We start from the raw sequence: 20,806 nt of genomic DNA on the forward strand, positions 1-20,806 counted from the left end.
AACTTTCTACTAGTCAATTAACTAAACTACCCACTGGAGGAGGGGGGCCTATATTTTTCTTTAGTGACAATTTATATAAATTGTACTTCTCTAAAATGGCTTCGTGAAAAATGCTTCTTAGCTAATATATAGCAATAAATTCTTCAAAGTTCTAGAACTTGTAAGTCATCTTTTCTTAGTGTGTGTTTCACAGAAGGGTATTGCCTTAAGAAGTGTATATTCACAAAAAGATTCTCTAGATTTTTCTTTATTCAGAGTAATCAGAGTCTTTAACACACTAATGTGCTTTATGATTCTCCAGATGGAAGCAGTTTCAGTATATCATTTCTAAGATGTACCTATTATACCCCACTTATTAACATTTTGAAACCAAGATCTATCTGAAAAGTACATGTACGTTTACTATAATATTTCCATTTTTTAAAACAAAAAATGTGTTCTTAAATCTGCAATGTATCATGATTAGTTCATTTTTATTCATTTAGCGTATAATTGTCAAACAGTAAAATTCACCATTTTAGCATACAATTCTGCAAATTTTGACAAATATATACAGCTGTGAAACAAACAATATAATAAGGTATAGAACAAATTATCCCATAACCCTTTGGAGTTAACCCCTCCCCCAACTCGAAGCATTAGCAACTATTGACCTACTCTCTTTCCCTCTAATTTTGCCTTTTCCAGAAATGATATGAATGGACTCATTCATTATCTGGCCTTTTACATCTAGATTCTTTCACTTAGCATTGGAGATTCACCCACATTTTTTTTTGTAAAACAGTAGACACTGAAGTAAATAACTTTATGCCTATGCATGCATATTCTTCTGCCAGGCCTTTCGTGTGGAGTTTGTGTTAATCTAGTCAGGAATTAAACTGAGTTCAGATTGTATTATTACTATGTTTGCCTTCAGTGTACCACAGGTTTCAGGTTTCTCTTTAAGTTGTATTTTGGATGAGCACTGTGTTGCCAGAGGATTTTGTCAGTGTCTGCTCCACACTCAGCGGCATATCCTTACTTGGCGCTGTGCCTCCTCTCTCTTGTCCCTCTCCTCAAATTAGACTGTGGTTACTTGCTATTCACTGCTTATTGGCCTCACAGTGGGGTGCAGGGGAGAGGAAATTCCCTGTTGATCTGCTTTGACCTCAGTCTTAAGCAGCTACATAGTGTCTGGGTTTCAGGAATGAAGAATTCTCAGTGATTTTTCCTTTCCCAGCCTTTAATTGTCTAGGCCCGGGGTGTATCTATAACCCTTGCCCCCCTAGAGAGGATGCTTTTCTGTTCCCTCCTCCCAGCTGCAATGGTCTTTTACCAGTGCCACAAGATGACAGGGTTGGCTGCCTTTCCACCAGCGTGGTGGGGCTCTTGTTTCCGAGGGGAGAAGGGTAGATGGATTGAGGTAGGGCTTTATGCAACAGCTTCTGTTCCTGTCCCCAGGAGGGGTGCCAGTACCATGAGGGATGCTTTCTCAGGTCTCTTGTGTTGTCCAAATGTTTCTTATGAGCACCTGGTGATGTCCATGGGGAAGAGCCCTGAGTGGTAGTAATTCACCTTGTGAATTATATGGTTTAGCTCTTAAGGGTTCTAGATTCTCATGCTAGTCCAAACTCAGACTTTAGCAACTTGTTAAAATTGTAGCTGAATTCTTCTTACCAGCTTGTATGGTACCTGGAAGAAGCTGCCCCAGTAGGCACGTCCTCCCTTCTTTAGTCTGTGGAGAGACTATTTTCATGGATTTGGAGTTATTTGGTTGCCCTGCATCCTCAGACCTTTGTTGTTATAAGGATGAGAGCAATATTTTTAGCTTGCTAACAACTCTGAAGAAGCCAGAAGTCTTGACTGAGTTTTATAGCTAGGACATGTAGCAGTATTTGTATTTTCTTAATATTCCCACCATTTAAATAACTTTGAGAGGCTAATCTGCTGAGGAATATATTTTAGAATGTTTTACTATCTACAGTATCTTTCTATTAAAGAAAATGTTTTAGTGGCAGCTTATCCTAATAATGATTCATATACATTGTATTATAAGGGTAAAAAATAAAGTTTTTTTTTTAAACTCTATATAGAATTTTTCAATATCTCCAAGGGGAAGGTGGGGACACATTTGTTAGGAGAGCGTAATCTAAGAAAATATGGTATTTGGTAAGGAGATAGCATCCTGCTTGCTCTTACCTCCTGATAAGCTATGGCCAGGCCAGCTGCACCAGAGCCCACAGTATGGCAGGTCTCCACATGAGGAATGAGAAGTGGCTGTATGTAACTTTGGCACACAAGAATTTCCCTCTGTTGCAGTAAGGTGAACTCCTGGTTTGAGATTCCTCACAACAGTCACAGCCCTGAGCCCCTAGAATAACTGGTGCATCCCCAGGATGAACAAGGAGGCAGGAGTGATCCGGCTCACTGTATTCTTGACCTTGCGTTTGTCCTCTGCACGGCTTGTCGCAGGTTTGATGGTAAACTAAGGTGATAGCTACCTTAACCCAATCAAGTCATCACCTAAGCTCATCCTCAACATTGACCCAAATCAGATCACATGCATACATATTTTGAAATATTTTTGTCACTGAATTTTAGTAGACTTTTGGGTATATTATCAGTTAAATATATATGTAAACAAAATACTGAGAGTAGCTTAATAAAATATTTAAAAATTCTAAATGTATTTTCTCTAATTTCCTTGCAGTGGTTAGGCTGATACTTACATATTTGACTATAAAAAACCTGAGTCCCATTTTATTCCTTTTCTACATTTTTCAATACATTAGCATAAATAAAATGCTTTCAAACGTTCTGAATTCTCTTATATCTGACAGGGCTGAAAAGAAAAAAAACCTGAAAGTATAGAAATATATATTAAATATATCAAATATTTGATATCATTAAATATATTAATTTTTAAATATGTTATTTAATATACAATTAAATATTTTCTACATTTAGTACAATAAATATATAAATATATAAAAAATAAATGTACAAGAAAAGAAAAAAAATGTAGATATATACTGACACATGCTCAGTTTAATTCTTGTATCTTTTGTTTCTTATATAAACAAGGCTGCTTAAACTGAAACCACTAATCCATGCCAAGTAAAGTGGCCCAATATCATATTCCAGCAAAGGCTTAACAGCAGAGGTCTTTGGTGGAGGGTGAGGAGTTTATAGTGTGGTTTTGCTTGTTACCAGGATCCAGAGCAATATTTGGGTACAAATAAAGCAGAAAAATGGCTACTTTCAAGATAAGTTCATATACTATATACTGTCTTAACCTATTTATTATTTTGAGATGGTTTCCAAAATAATATGTATTTTTTGCACATGTATCTTTCCTCTTTGAGCCTTTAGATTTTAAGGAATGATTGATCTATACTCATTGTGGGCTTTTTCTTGCAGAGCACAGAGATAAACACTAAATCCCTAGGTGGCATTCTGGTTTTCAATGGTGAAATGGAGTCATAGATAAAATTCCAAGTTCCTTATAAACCACAGCAACTTCTCTCCAAACTTGGTAAGTGGAAGCATTTTTACACTTATAACTCTTGTCTGTTTAACCATCCAATAGTACACAATAGTTTGTTTTGGTTTTCCAAATTAATATGGCAGCTTCTGAGCAGAAAGCTCTAGAGGCATTTGCTTCTTGTTGTAATAAAGCCTCAAAGGGTTTTCCTTGGCTAGTATTCAAGGAAGTTGTTTCTGTTGATCACGCCTTCAGCACAAGCCTAAGGAGTGATTATTCATTCACACAAACAAAAATTACTCAAGTAGATATAAATGACAACAATGAGTGCTAGGAAGAAAATTGTGAAAGATAGCAGTAGAAACAGAGGGCCATCTATTATGCACAATTTTTCATCCTCATCTGTTTGAATAGTTGATATGTGATAGGCATTGATCTAGTTGTAATAATGTCCATTGTGTCCTTTTAGCATCACAAAATTCCTTTGAGTAACTATTGTTGCCATTTTATGGCTGAGCCATGTGAAGTTTGAAGAGAGAAAACTATTTGCTTAAGTACACACAACTATTAATTGACATCACTGAAAGTTTTTTCAGCTTCTCTGAATCTGAACCACAATCCTATTTGAGGTCATTTGAGGAAAGCTCTCACACCAGACAGAAAAACAAATGTGTCTTTAAGTCAAAATAGGCATGAGGTGTTGTTTCTCTAACTTTATTTTTATACAACCAAAATATTTATTGTGATATTTGCCCCGTCCATCAGCTATATAAGACAATACAGAGATAATTCTTTAGCTATTTATGAATATATCAAAAAACTTTATAAAACCTTCCAGGACCCAAATTCTGTAATGAAAACTACAACTAGCATATATTTACTTGAACAAAATGCAATTATAGAAGATATGTAATAGATTTTTGTCATCCATCTTTGCATCCTCATCACAAAGCCTTGGTGATAATCCTTACTCAGTGTGAATCAGAAAGTAATTTATTTCCAGTTGTAGCCTCTTCTGACTTGTCTGTGCCAAGATCTCTCATTTTTGCTTCAAGTCCTATAGAACTTACTACTGGTAGTTCTTACTCTTTGCTTATTAATCCTGGTTTTGATTCTCTGACTATATAAATGGAGCATGCTGGTATGTTTTCCTTCTGGGATAGTAGTATTTCTTCCCTTTTTGACTTCTGGATCTGAACCTCATTCAAAGACCATCTATGGGTTGCTACATAGAGGAGAGAGGTTTTACTTCTTTGGGGGAAGGAGTCACTTTTTGAAAGTGAATTTCCAATTGCTGAGCACCATGTCATGTTGTAAGTAACCCTGTATACACCCTGGAAATAATTTCTAAGGAAGTTATCACTCATGCCCTAGAGTATGTGGCTTACAAATTTTACATAGTTTTGTCTTCTAATAAGGTCAGTGTCAAGGGAACAGTCTCAATCCCAATAATATTTTCCCAATAATTGTACAGTTTATTTTTATAATCTTGATAAGATGAAAAGACCACAGACTGCAATTACAGAAAAATATTTCTACTATTAATTCACATATCTTGCAAGATTACAAGATTGTGTCTTTTCACAGATAGTATCTTACAGGTTTGAGTCTGCTGTTTCTTTTTCATATATTCTGAACTTTAGCTAATGTGTAAATACTAACTATGAAATCCTTGGGGCTAGAACTTGGGATTTTACTATTTCATGCCTAAAATGAAAATGCATTTATTGGAGTTCTACAAATAAAATGAAATATTTTAACAACCAACAAACAAAAAGTTGGACGTTATTGTTCATTGAAGCTGTCTTGTGAAAGAACTTCCTAATGGCAAAGATGATAAAGCTACAAAGGGAGATCACGTAGTCTCTGTAATTAAAAACAGGTGATGCATCTGTCTTGTAGTGTTCTTTGTTTCTAAGCAAGTAGATGGCTTGATTATATAATTGCTTTTGGTCCTTAAAAGTATATACTCTATGATTTGGTTTATATCACAGCCTCTGTCAGTTTAAGCTTTTTAAAAAATGTTCTACTAAATCTGCTTCTTTCCATTTGCCTTAATTTTTATATTGGGTTTACAGAAATACCAATGATCTAATCTTTAATAATGCACAAAGGTTCATGAGTAATGCATTATGTCAAATTAACACAAAAAAGTCTAATACTATTTATTCCTCCCCATAGTTCATATTAATTAAAAATGTATTCCTAAATACTTCTTTGATTAGGGACTAATGCTCTATTAATTTGAAACACATCTACTGAGAACAGAGTAGATTCAGAAAGAGAAACTGACATTACATGAAACATAACTTATCATCCTGAAGAATACATTATGCCACTGTTCACAATGCATGCAGGTTTTCCATTATGCATTAAAATGCACAATACGAGCATAATGACAGATTTGGGGAAAAGGCTGTAGCAAAGGAAACTCATGAGGGATACTGTACAGGTATGTGTGCTAATAGTAGAAAAACATTTACAGTTTTCAATACCAAGAGAAAGATAAGCATGATGGATGAATAGATGTTCCACAGAAATATTGCCTAAAATGTAGTCATTGATTTCTTAGACTAAAAAATTATGCTAACTTATCAGTGACTCTCTTAAAACTTAAGCTGTATATTAAACAGTTAAAACTTTGAAAAAACATTTTAAAAAGAAACCTATAAAACCCAATTTCATCCACCAGGTGTTTGCAATCAAACCAAAGAGGCAAACATCAACACTCAACAAAGTTAAGACATCTAAAAATAAGCATTTTCAAACAGGAAATAAAAAAAAAACAGTTACTAAGAACTTGAAGTAAAGAGATAGGTTTTAAGCTAGAATATGAAATTCAATGAAAACTTTCTATTAAGTGAGAAGAGGAACTAAGCTATTCTACTTATAGCATAATGTCCAAATCACATTAAGAATTCAACAGGTTTGTGAGTGAGTAAAGAAATGAAAAGACATTTCATGGAAGTTATGCTTTGTAAAATGAAAATAAAGAGTTTGAATATCGGCGGATATAGGCCAGATAATGTGGGGAATGAGTAACTGAGAAATCAGTGATAACTGGTGATATTGGACTTTAATATCAGACTGAATATCATAATAATCATACTAAAACTGGTATACTACTATCATACTTTCTAGTTTTTGTTACTTTTTCCGAAGTTTTAAGTGTTTAATAAATCTTAAGGGAGTCACTGATAAACTGATGTAAGCTGCTTTTTTTGTGGGCAGCATATAGTTGGGCCTGCCTTCTTCTATTGAAGTATAGTTGCTTTACAATATTATATGTTACATGTATGCAATATATGATTCACAATTTTTAAAGTTTATACTCCCTTTGTAGTTATTATAAAATATTGGCTATATTGTACAATAATCTTTGTAGCTTGTACCTCTTAATAGTTTGTACCTCTTAATCCCGTACTCCTTTCTTGCCCCTCTCCCCTTCCCTTTCCTCACTGGTAAGCAGTAGTTTGTTCTCTATATCTGTGAGTCTGCTTCTTTTTTGTTATATTGACTAGTTTGTTGTATTCTTTACATTCAACATATAAGTAGTATCATAAAGTATTTTTCTTTCTTTGTCAAATGTATTTCTCTTAGCATAATACCCTCCAAGTCCATCCATGTTGCTGCAAAGGGCAAAATTTCATTCTTTTTTATGGCTGAGTAGTATTCCATTGTAAGTGTGTGTGTGTGTGCGTGTGTGTACATGTATATATATCTATATATATCTATATATCTATCTATGTATATAGATATGTATACCACATCTTCTTTATCTGTTCCTGGGCAATTATGTTGCTTCCATATCTTGGCAGTTGTAAATAATGTTGCTATGAACAATGGGGTGCATGTATATTTTCGAATTAGCGTTTTTGTTTTTTCTCAGATATATACCCAGAAGTGGAACTGCTGGATCATATGGTGGTTCTATCTTTAGTGTTTTGAAAAATCTCCATACTGTTTTCCACAGTACCAATTTACATTCCCACCAACAGTGTATAAGGGTTCCCTTTTCTTAACATCCTCGCCAACTTTTGTTATTTGAGTTCTTTTTGATGACAGCCATTCTGACAGGTATGGGGTGATATATCATTGTTTTGATTTGCATTTCCCTGATGATTAGAAGTGTTGAGCATCTTTTCATGTGCCTGTTGGACATCTGCATTTCCTGTTTGGAGAAATGTCTATTCAGTTCTTCTGCCCATTTTTTAACTGGGTTATTTGGTTTTCTTGATGTGGAGTTGTGCTAGCTGTGATATGACTAATAAGGGGTTAACTGCCTTTTTTTAAATCCATTCTGGCAATCTTCATCTCTTAATTGTTTGTTTACACTGTTTAAATTTAATGAGATTTTTGATATGACTAGATTTATATCTACAATCCTAAACTTTGTTTTCTACTTGGTTCACTTTTTCCTTTGTTCCTTTTGTTCACTTATATGTGATTAAATTTATTTTATGATTTCATGCTATCTCTAATAACAGCCAATTTCTATAACTATTATTTTATTTTTATTTTCCCTTGTGTTTACAGTATTTATCTTTCATTACAGTCTAACTTCAAATAATATTAAATCATATCAATTATAAAATGAAGGAGCACACAATGTATTTCTAATTCCTTTCTGTCAAATTTTATACTATTGCAGTCATGCGTTTTACTTTCACATACTCTGTAAACCCACATTGCTACCATTTTTGCATTAGACACTCAATTATTCTTAGAGTTATTTAAAATTCCCTGTGTCTATTTTTCCTAAGGTTTCTATACTGTAGCAGTCTTTTCCATTCAGCCTTGAACACTTACCTAAAAATTTTACTGGTATTCTTACATTCCTATATGACAGCCAGAATCTCTTTCTTAAATTCTATCAAAGGTGAGCCAAAGCTCACTCCCCATCTCCTCTTGGAGAAGTTTGTCTTTCCTTAGATTTCAGACTGCTTATTTACTCTGCATCCTGTCTCTGATGGGTTATGAAAAGTTATGGTCTTATAGTTTCTTCATTTTTTTCTTGTTGTTAGATTGGTAGCAATGCTCTTTTCTTTTCTACATTATACATGGAAGCAGACCACCTACAACTGAAATTTAAGAAAGAAGAGTTGCCAAGGTAAAAGATATTAATTTTGAACTTATTGCTTGGTGCATTAGGTATACACTGTAGAAGAAATGAGTTAATTTGTTACCTGAAGTTATATTTTACAGAATATTCGATTTTAAACCGAATGCTATATGGTTTTGTCATTTAATTATCTGTGTTCTATAACTTGAATAGGTCATTCAAATGATGGAAATTACTGAAGTGAATTGTCAGTATGGTATAAATATATAGACAGCAAATCCATTTCAAATGTTTATACAGCAAATAATTATCAAGCCCACTATTGAAATTTAGGATGTTCATGTAATAAAGACTGTTCACACCCCTTCTCTGGATGTACCTAGAATTTCTGCTTAGAGATTATATTAACAGCAAAAGAATGATAAAAAAAGATGGTTTTTAAGTCATGGATATAAAATACAGAATGGAATATTTGCTGATATTTGTGACATATTGTGAAGAAAAGATATTGAGACATCTGGGTATCATTTACAGAAAGAAAATAATCTGTCTTATATATTAAAAAGTGAATGCTAGAGACAGAGCAATAATGTATGAGAAATAAATATTTTCAAAGAAATAAGGATTAATATTAGTACCTAAGAGCCAACATAAAGGCACAGTGTGTCAATTTTGGAGCAGTAGTTGAAAATGAAAGGCACATTGAGCAATTCATTATCAGGTGTGTACTAGGGTTCTAGTTAGCTCTAAAAAGGCTGGAGCAGTCTATTAACTCTCAACTTTTGAAATAGACCCGCAAAAATTTCCTTCCAGAACATGATTCCACATTGAGAAAAAATTCATGAAAATAAAATTTTTAAAAAGTAGAACAGAGAATATAGAAGGAAAGAAAGAGACTTTCTGACTTCTCTGGTGGCACAGTGGTTAAGAATCTGCCTGCCAATGTAGGACATGGGTTCGAGCCCTGGTCCAGGAAGATCCCACATGCCACGGAGCAACTAAGCCTGTGCGCCACAACTACTGAGCCTGTGCTCTAGAGCCTGCGAGCCACAACTACCGAGCCTGCGAGCCACAACTACTGAAGCCCGCACATGTAGAGCCCGTGCTCCGCAACAAGAGAAGCCACTGCAATGAGAAGCCCGCACACCGTAACGAAGAGTGGCCCCCACTTGGCGGCAACTAGAGAAAGCCCGCACACAGCAACAAAGACCCAACACAGCCAAAAATAAACAAGTAAATTAATTAATTAAAAAATAAAATAGTATTATTATTTAAAAAAAAACAACAAAGAAAAGAGACTTTCAAGAGGAAAGTAAGGGAGCAGACCAAAGCAGGAAAAACTCAGAAATCAAATCATCGTATTTTTGAAAACTGCATAAAAACAACAGGGAGCACCTCTTTTAGGCAATAAAAGCTACCCTGAACTAACCTCCTTTTAAATATCCAGAAAACCTGATTTCACATAAGAGTGAGCAATAGGAAAGCGTTATGGCCCAAACCCCATAAAAAGTTATTATAAGGAAAAAGAGAGTAAGTAGCAAAATAGTATACCTGCAGAAAATAAAAGTACACCAGAAAGATATGAGTAGAAAACTGATCAAAACTATGTTTAAATCAATCGTTTCTCCATGATACTGTAGGAAAAAAATCTTACTTTTGAGGTGAACAATTTTATTATCTTGCGAACTCATAAGTTAAGGGAAAATATTTGTGTTGTCTCTACTAGATGAACTGTACCTCAGGATAACAAACTATTGGAAGGAGGAAAAAAATCTCTTTTTAGAAGAATTCCAACTAATAATTGAAAGGAAATGATAAACTTAAAATATCATCATTTTTTCAGCTCAATCTAAATACATGGATCTAGGCACTAAGCAGCAACAGATGCTAACATCATAAAAAGTGAGACAACCAGATACAAAACGCCTCTCGATGAAAGAACACAACATCATCTAGAGTTGCTAAAGTGATCAAATCTAAGTGGCTTTAATTCTGGATCCATTTGCAGGAAATACAGAGGGGCAGAAGTATGCAATCATCAAATAGCCTGGGTTCTTCAACAAATTAACTGTAAGGAAAAGAAAGAAATAGATGAGGATTGTAGAATAATGGAGACTCCACAAAGTAAATAATAAAAAGGGGTGAACTAAATTTATGCAATTAGCTATGCATATTCGGGTCATTAACCTATGAGGAAATATAAGTGATAAATATGAATTTCAGAAGATTGAATAATTTGTAGGGGAAAAGGTAGTGGGATTAAGAAGGTGCACATGGGAGACTCTTTAGGATCTACACTAAGCAAATAGCCACATTACAGACACACCATTACTAAAACAGGGAGGAGGGGGCAGGCTCAGAGAGGAGATTCCAGTATATTACAAACAACTCAAGTCTGTAGCAACTTTATAATGTAGTAGTTTAGTGACTGGACTACAGAGCCAGACTGCTGTCTGGGTTCAAATCCCAGGTACACTCCGGCAGCAGGGCTTTGGACTGGTTTCCTCATCTTTAAAATGGACATAGCTTCCCTCACAAGTTAGCCATAAGGATTAAAATAAATATTGTGAAAAAAATTAGTTTTACATTTTGTAAATGAGATATTCATTGAATCCTTGTGGTATTATTCAGAAGCGAACACGTACATTTTTTAAATGTCATTCCAGCAAGGGTCTCAAGATTTCACCTAGGTTAGACTCTGAAAGTAAGATTTAAGTCTTATGAGTTGAAATTTGAAATGTAAAATATAAAACTTCAACTGAAGTGCTCATTGATTGAACTAAATTCATAAAGCATAATGTGTCTTTCAGGTGAGGTAGCAAATATTTTTTAAATACTACTGATTTATTTAGGCTCTATCAGTTTCATTACTAATTTTTGTTCAATATCCTTATTGCCAGTCCCCTTTCTCTTTCTCTCGTTCTCTTGCTCTCTCTCCATGTCACTTACTTGAAAAGTTTTCAAGAAATGTTTTAGGAAAGGCAAGCTATTGTGCTGACTGCTATGATTTGTTGAGTCAAATAAGTATGCACTATTTTGGAATTGTATAGAATATTATTCTAAAAGTTATACTGAATAAATGACCAAACTCAATTAAACTGATTCTCTTATAGATGAAATTAAACTTTGCATAGTCCTTTTCAGATTAAATTTAGGAATAATTTGTATATAAAACTTGTAGAAAATTGGCACATGTTTGGTTATAGTTTTATTTAATGGTTCATTCCTTTCAAATAGTAGTTCCAAAATAGATTTCATATTTATGGTAAATATTCTTTGAGATTCCAACATTTAAAGTTAATATATTTTACCTTATTATCTTTGAAAATATTAATTACATCCTGGTCTCCCGAAAATTAAGGGCTTAGCTACTATTTTCATATTTTTTAAATTACTTTGTGAAATAAATTTTTTTTTTTTTCTTTTGCGGTACGTGGGCCTCTCACTGTTGTGGCCTCTCCCGTTGCGGAGCACAGGCACCGGACGCGCAGGCTCAGCGGCCATGGCTCACGGGCCTAGTCGCTCCGCGGCATGTGGGATCTTCCCAGACTGGGGCACGAACCCATGTCCCCTGCATCGGCAGGTGGATTCTCAACCACTGCGCCACCAGGAAAGCCCTAGATAAAATTTTTAATGTAAAAAAACTTTGGTGTTTTTAGTGTTTTGCCATAATTCCTTTGCTCTGTCACAAATGGTTAAAATATGCATCATCATAAAGACCTATTTCTTCAAAATTTTATCCTCTTTAAAACATATTTTTTCTGATTACAAAAGTCATAAAAAGTTATTTAAATTCATACTTTACAGAAATCTATACTGTACAGACACTGTCTCCTATAAATCCCCAGAGATGTTACTGTAAACATATTGCTCAAATGTGTCTTTTGTGTACCAAGTCATACACATATGTGTATATACAGCTTAAGTGTAATCATACTATTCATAGTTCATCTACTTTTGTAGATCAAGGAGAGATTGTCTCATGTAGAAGATATATATGTGCAGACATATGTAATGCAGCTTTTAACACTTGATAAAGAAGTTTGAAACAAAAGTTAAGTAAAAATTTTGAGAGAAGCCAATACCTGTAAAACACTTATTCACACTGGCCAATAGCATATTTAAAGAACCATTTGAATGAATGTCTAATGTCTCATATTTTTAAAAGTTTATCATTTGGAGCTATTAATAAGATCCAGTCCCTACATAACACTGTAGACAAGAGCAAGCCTAGTAACCTCAGAACACTCATGTCCACATTGATGGGTGAAAGAGAAACTTTTGTCTTATTAAGTCACTGTTTTCAGATCTCTTTTTCATAGCAGCTTAGCATGTAATTTAATACCAGAACCCCTAAACGCTAAAACTGCTCTATAAATACACTGAGACATTTTATGCCATTTCTTTATAGACAGAAGGTTATGAAAACTTAGATATTGGAATATAGTTATTCATTCAAATTATTAATTTATTCAATAAATATTTCTCTAGCAACTACTATGGGCTGAGCACTATGTAGCCACAAGAGACACAGCACTGAGCAAAGACACTAAGTTCTGCTCTCAGATACGAATATTTTGGAAACAGACACCCATCAAAAATCGCAAATAAAAGTCTAAAAATTACTGATGTGAATGGTAGGTACCTGGTAATACTGAGAAAATAAAAAAGATTAGTCTCAATCACAAATATTTACTACCTAATAACTGCATAAAATAAATAGTAATAATGCAAAACACCTGCCCTCCATTACCCCAGAGTCTTTGAAGGGAAATAAGGAGTAAAAATATAATCACTAAGCAAGGCAGTATGTTGGTACCACATAAGCACTAAGAGATGAATGGGCGTATTATAGGCATGACTAAACCTGCCAAATGGTTTTCTAATGTAATGACAGATGTAATGCAAAACAATACACTGCTTCACAATGTGTGTACCTCCTAATCGAAAACATCTACATCTGAGCTATGAGAAAAATACACTGACGTTGTATCAAGCTACACATATTCATTTTTTTCACATAAGCATTGATTACAAGTCTTCCTGACTAGTGGTTTCAATCATGATTTGAAATGATTTGATTTAAATTATATCTTTCCTGGAGGAGATTTGTCCAAACACATAGAGCAAATCTTCCCCTAAAGTCTTCCAGGTTTTAAATCAATCAGTAAATGGAATTTTAACAGAGGTAACCATATAACTTACATTTCCAAAGTCTGATTTAACTATTGTGAAGAAATTGCTGAATACTCAGGATGAGTTCAACCAAAGCTTGTCTGAGTTCATTCCCAGATTTGTTAATCATTGGGGGAAAATCTTACTGTGAATATAGAATGCACTGGAAAACAAAGGAAGACTTGCTCAACCTTCACTAGGAATGATGATACAGAGAGCTAACTTGACTTTTGATCCAAGGTTAGGGTTTGAACTTCAGGATATGGTAAACTTGTATTAGTGGCATGTAAACCCTTGTCCTAATCTCCAGGGAACTGGAGAGCCTGGAATCTAACAAAATTCTGGAAAATAAATAATATATATAATTGTGTGTATATATATATATATATATATATATATATATATATATATATAATTGTGTGTATATATATATATATAAATATATATAATTATATGTATCATATATATGATTTAGCAGTTTCAAGAGTGGTTTTGCAGATACTTAGTGTTGAAAAGTTGGTTAAATTAAGACTTCTCAATTTACAACGCTTATGGTATTAAACGATGATGCTATAGACTGAATGTTTATGTCTCCCCAGAATTCTTATGTTGAAACCTAATCCCCAATGTGCATCCCCAAATACCATGTATTTGGAGGTGGGTCCTTTGGAAGGTGATTAGGTTGTAAGGATGGAGCCCTCATGAAGAAGACTAATGTTCTTATAAAAAGAGACCTTGGAGAGCTCCCTGGCCCCTTCACCCATGTGAGGACACAACAAGAAGACAGCCATCCATAAACAAGGAAGCAGGACCCCAACAGACACCTTGATCTTGGTCTTTTCAGTCTCCAAAACTGTGAGAAATAAATGTTGTTCCAGTCACCCAGCCTATGGTATTTTTGTTACAGCAACCATAAGGGACTAAGGTACATGAGATGAGTGAGAATGCCTGTTTTTTTTTAATCAGCCTCTGATTCTCAAAGTAGTCTTTGTGGCATACCTTTATGCAAATTTTCATTCATCTACATAAAGTATAATTGAAGAATGTGCATTTTCCAAGCACACTTGGGAATTTCTGAAGCACATTCTTGCCACGAATTTACATTAATAAATTTAATTTTAAAAAGTAAAAGGTAAAAATTATCATATATGCCAAGATTGTGCCTACATTGTAGATATACGGTTAAATCACATACAGCTTTAGGTTGGATTTTATTCCCTTTTCTAGGTAGACCTTTGAGATCTTGGTGTGCATATCTAGCAGCCCATATTTTCTACATGCACTGATTGTTGGAAAGAGCCAATAATTCCCCCTCAAGTCTGACTTGGTCAAATCACCATATCTTACTGCCACTAGGGCTAATCTCTTCTAGTCTTTCACACATATTAGCAAGCCCTCACTTTTATATCAAGGAGAGCAACTTAATGTTGTTGGTAGTTCCTATATTGTCTCTCTCCTTGTTTCCTCACTTTTTCAGTTTGTGGAGAATAACTTCCTTAGGGGCCCCTACGACCATGAGCTATTCCCACATGGTAAATACCTTTGTCACTGTCTAGCTATATATGTATATATTATTGGCTCACTTAATTCTATTACTAGATTCATTCATTTTGTTGGCTCAAGTTTAATTCCTTGTTCTTTTACTTATCTTTGGAAATTCTCAATCTCCCTATGATTAAAAAGAAAGAAAAAAAGTGAGTTATCTGATTTCTAATTTGGAACAGATAAACAGTTCTTCTGGACTGCTGTATGAAATAAAACAAAACACCACCACAGAAACCTCTCTCTACATGTTGTGGTTTAGTCCAAAAAGACATGGGAACCAGTGCTCTTCCTAGTCAATTAAAATTTAGTGCTTGAATATGTCATGATTTGTTCTCTAAACTTGATGGATTAACTTGAGAGATGTCAAAAGTAGCTGCCAAGTTTAGGGAGGAAAACAAGATAAGATCGATCTATATCTATAGATCTCTCAACATGTCTGGTTTTTATCACTTGCGTTGCCAAACAATTGTATATTCTAGAATGATCTCAGGGAGTAAAAGAATGAAAAGATATATTCTACATCTTTTTGCCAACACTGTTATATATTGGATTATCTGAGCTTTAAAATTATGACAGGACATGAATAATGACAAGTATAACTACAATGTCAGAAACCTGTATTATATAGTCCAGGTGAATTATCATAGAACTTTGGAATTTTAGTGCTTCAGAGAACTTTAGAGACAATATAACTGTTTACCTTTCAATATTTTTCCAACATTTATTTTAGCCTACCAATCAATTGAAATACATCTTTTGTATAGACAACGTTAAGAGTGAAACATTCTTACATTTCATTTCTTTAAGGTGAACAATTGCTAGTTTACATCTTAAGGATGACTGAAATGCTTCAAGTAGACTTTATATTCTATAGCTATAAATGGCAAATTACTCAGATTTGAAGCTGCTCCCAGAACATTCTATGGTACTGTTAGCGGACATGACTTTTTAGGAAGCAAGACCCTTCTGTTACTTACTGTAACTTCAAAATTCATATTAGTGCTAAACATTCTAACTATATTGGAAATTTAAGAAAAAAAAATCTCTCGGTGTAGGTTAAAATATCAACTCTTCATCAACCAAACAAGCTAGATTCTAGCACATTCTTCTGGTGCTGAGCAACAATTTCATAATAGATTATTCATTGCACCTCTTTAGACTTTAATTCAGTAAATTGTCACTCCATTAATACCTCCATATTTTTATCTATTTGCTCTCTTCCATTTTATCAGTAAGCATACATGTTGGAAGGAATAATAATATGTCATGAATAGACTTTTTGAGCATAATTAATTAATGAACACAAATAAACAATTTAAATATTGCCCAGTCCTACATAGTTTTAATAAAAATTATTTTGTGAGGTGTTCTTCATCAACGTCATAAGTAACCTTCATCAAATCACACAGTCTTTGCTTTGCCACATTTCATCTAACTGAATTAGCTTCTGTAAGTCTAGCTACCTTCACTGCAAGGTGTCATAGGCACAGCTATATTTGAAAAGGAGTGCAGTTTCACAACTACCACCTTGGCAGACAGAATGATGAACATAATTTTTTCATGCATACTTTCCCTCTGAATGCCCAGTGGAAACTTAAATTCAAAATGGTTCCAAAATCTGAAAACATATTTCATATTTAAATATATTACATTGATGCTATACTTTCAAGAAGTAGAAATTAACACAAATATACACACTACTATATATAAAATAGATAATCAACAAAGACCTACTGTATAGTACAGGGAGCTCTACTCAATATTCTGTAATAATCTATATGGAAAAAGAATCTGAAAAAAGAATGGATATATGTATAATTGAATCACTTTGCTGTACACAGGAAACTAGCACAACATTGTAAATCAACTATACTCCATTGTAAAATAAATATTAAATTAGGGCTTCCCTGGTGGCGCAGTGGTTGAGAATCTGCATGCCAATGCAGGGGACACGGGTTCAAGCCCTGGTCTGGGAAGATCCCACATGCCACGGAGCAATTGGGCCCGTGAGCCACAGCTACTGAGCCTGCGTGTCTAGAGCCTGTGCTCCACAACGAGAGGCCCGCACACCGCAATGAAGAGTGGCTGCCCCTCTCAGCAACTAGAGGAAGCCCTCGCACAGAAACGAAGACCCAACACAGCCAAATAAATAAATTTTTAAAAAAAGAAAAAAATTTTTTTAAGAAATTAACACAAATCTAAAGTCTCTATAATCCTTTTTAGCAAGGTATATTTTAGTTTTTGACAATTTTTTTGTCTAATTATAAACTTGATGATTGAAATTTTTGTTGTTTAAGGCAATACTGTTTTATAATAATAAAATTTAAAAATTTAAGCAGAATATTTGATTCTTATTATTATTATGGCATATTGTGAATAATGACAAATGTAACTACACTGCCAGAAAATTTTGATTCTGTAGCTCATTTATTTAATAGAAGTCAAATTTGAGAAATTAAAATTATAGCAAGACAATAAGTTTCTATGTTCACTTCCAACTCTAAAAATTGTCATGCTGTAGTATCAAATAACTCTTTTTAAAGTGGGAGTACTCAAATGTGAAACAACTAGGGTTTTCTTTCTTCTGGCAAAATAAATTAATACATTATGAGCACATACTATGAGTGCTGTTTCCAGATCACCTAGACCACTCCATTCTTTCACCTCTTCCCTTAAAAGGACAGAAGAAACGACAAAAAACTACAGTGAAAACTAGGTAAACTGTGTCAAATGTAACTCTTCTTTTATGTGACAAAGAGATTGTCTTTGTCAGAGAAGCTGAGGCTCATTAAGTTCAAGCACCTGTTACCATGCCGCAGAAAACACCTTATTTCATTTTTACTTTCAAACCCTGTTTAACAAATCTGGCTTCCAGCTCTGTTCATTTTTTTTCTCCCTTTAGGGTGAAAAAATGTATCTCTTACTTTAACCAGGCTGTGATCACAAGTTCCTTTTCAGCAACCTGTCTTCCCTCGATATACATCTTTATGAGAGAACTATTATTGTAACTGTGGTTTCAGTCATCTTCCCTCTTGAGTGAGTGTCTGTATAAATCAACAGTTTTAACTAATTATATGGAAAAAGGGATATTACCAATTTCCACACTAGCCTAAACAGATATTATATCTTGCCAAGCTACCCTGCTGTGGTTGTAGTTACTTTTAATATTCAAATACATACATTTGTAAATAAATGGCATAGACACACTACAAACATGAAAATAAATATGAAAATATTGATTTTATAAATATATGCAAATTTTATAGAATCATTTCAGGACAATTTTATCTTCTCCAAATTAAATATTCTAAAGATCAGGAAACATTAGCTATTAAGTTTTGGTTATTTATGTAGTATTCTTTTTTTTTTTTTGGTACACGGGCCTCTTACTGTTGTGGCCTCTCCCGTTGCGGAGCACAGGCTCCGGACGCGCAGGCTCAGAGGCCATGGCTCACGGGCCCAGCCGCTCAGCGGCACGTGGGATCTTCCCGGACCGGGGCACGAACCCGTATCCCCTGCCTCGGCAGGCAGACTCTCAACCACTGTGCCACCAGGGAAGCCCTATGTAGTATTCTTTCTCTGCTACTTATGACTGAATTTTCTAGAAGAAAATAACTATCTACATATATCAAATATTCACTATTCTTTTAAGAGCTAATGTTCCTCCATCTCTTTGTGAAAGAATTTTTAGATGAAATATTTGAAGAATATTTTGGTATTTGTTTCCATATACGCTTTGAGGGAAAGTCAAAGAAAATTAAGCCTACACTGTTTATTTCTTTGTTGCTAACAGAAGTTTTGACAACTTCAAGTATAGTTATATTCTACTCATTGAATAAAAGTTTTAAAAAAGCTTTCATGGATATCAAATATTTCTCTGTCTCGATATATTTGTTTATGTAAAAAACAAAACTTCTGGCAATCTGGACATATTTAGGATTTTTTCTTTTCCTTTAAGTTGAAAAACACATGATAAACATTTGTTGTAAATCATAAGCTTACCTTTCATTCTTGGTTTTGATCCAGCAAGTGTTCTCCATCACAGACTGTTCATCTGGCATATTTAACTGATGACTCTGGAGATAAAGCTGAAAGAAGATGATTTAACAATTCCTTTTATGTTCTAGTTGCTGGTTAAGTTACCCGTATTTTACATTTATTTCAAATCTTTTTCTTTTCTGTGTAAGTGCCTCTAAGTTTTCCTTCCTTTGCATACGGAAAAAGATCCTTTTACAAAGAATTATTTCCTTTTTATTTTTATTTTCCAGAGTAGCCTTTAATCTCTTTAAGAGCTCTGCTTTCTTTTAAAAAAAATTTAAAGGACGCTCCAATTAGCACCTATTTAAGAAACAAGCTCTATTAAATTCTTAGTATATGCTAAGCTCTAAGCATAAAAAGATTACTGAAATTGATCTTTACATAAAGAACTCTTGATATATCGACATATTGGCAATGAAAAGCAAAGCAATAATTCCATTCAAGGTAGATCATGCCGTAAAAGAAAAAAAACTGGTTTGGAATCTCACAGACCCGGTTAAAAATCAAGGCTCATTCACTATCAAAGCGTATGACTTTGGTCAAGTTCCTTATTCTCTCTGAATCATTACAGTATAATCTTTAAAATAGCTTCCCATAGAGAAAAGAGAGTACAAGGATCCTTAGCTGTAGGTAGTGCTTTGTCCATTATGTATAATTCTCAGGCATATTCAAAAAATATCACTCTACAGAAGGAAAAAATAGTTTAGAAATCTGCATTTCTAAAGGAAAGTGTGAGAGAATGGAAGACACCTGCAAGAGTGATGAATAGAATAAAACAGAACAATGTGCACTTCTACTTTCAGCCCAAATGGAGTCACCCCATTTCTCCAAGATTATCCCACCTACAACTAAAAATCTCCTGGATATAACACAACAAACAAGTATAAGATTCTGAAAGGTAGAAACAAGAATGTGGACTGCCTAGGGACCTTGGGACTTGAGGAATAACACAATGGTGGGCCCCCTGGGTTTCCTTATTGCCGCCCATGTATCCTAGGAAGAGTGTTGCAAAAGATTCTAGTCCAGAACCTACAATAGGCAAAGACAAACAAGGAAACAAACAAACAAAACCTCTGAGGGAAGGCTATTCCCTAAAGGGACTTAACAGAACAGAAAAACAATTTTGGAAATACTCACCCTATTACAGCCAAATACCAACACAACCCCTCTCCTGTATGGTTTCAGTGAGGCTGAGCTAGGGGCTGATCTTCCATCCCACCCCTTTTCTATCAAAACACTTGGCAGCACTCTGACCACCGCCCCCCGCCACCACCACCCCCCCCCCCCCGGCCCACCACCAGCCAGTGGTGTTAGCTGGAATAAACAAAGAGCTAATCTTCCACCCTCCACTTGATGGAAGGAAGTACTGCCTCGATTCGCCTGCCAGCTGGTGTTGACAAACCAAGTAGGAAGCTGATCTTCCTTTCCCCACGCATTCATTTTTTTCCCCTATAGAACTAAAATAATAGACCAGAGACTGAATACTTTTTTTTTTCACTACTTTTATACTGCCTGTCACCATT

The 20,806-nt window shown here is 34.5% G+C and overlaps 1 long non-coding RNA gene across 1 annotated transcript in view; it reads right to left on the bottom strand.

The window, feature by feature from the left end:
- The window catches only part of LOC141278490 (uncharacterized), a 52,592-nt gene extending 32,053 nt beyond the window's left edge, over window positions 1-20,539 (bottom strand). Inside the window, exons 1-2 of the long non-coding RNA XR_012331248.1 lie at window positions 20,421-20,539; window positions 19,248-19,333 (exon numbers count right to left, since the gene is read on the bottom strand). This is a non-coding gene — a long non-coding RNA (uncharacterized lncRNA). The remainder of the gene's footprint in view (window positions 1-19,247; window positions 19,334-20,420) is intronic.
- Between the last annotated feature and the right edge of the window lie 267 nt (window positions 20,540-20,806).

Source organism: Tursiops truncatus, chromosome 4 (genome assembly GCF_011762595.2).
Source record: "Tursiops truncatus isolate mTurTru1 chromosome 4, mTurTru1.mat.Y, whole genome shotgun sequence".
Lineage (NCBI taxonomy): Eukaryota > Metazoa > Chordata > Mammalia > Artiodactyla > Delphinidae > Tursiops > Tursiops truncatus.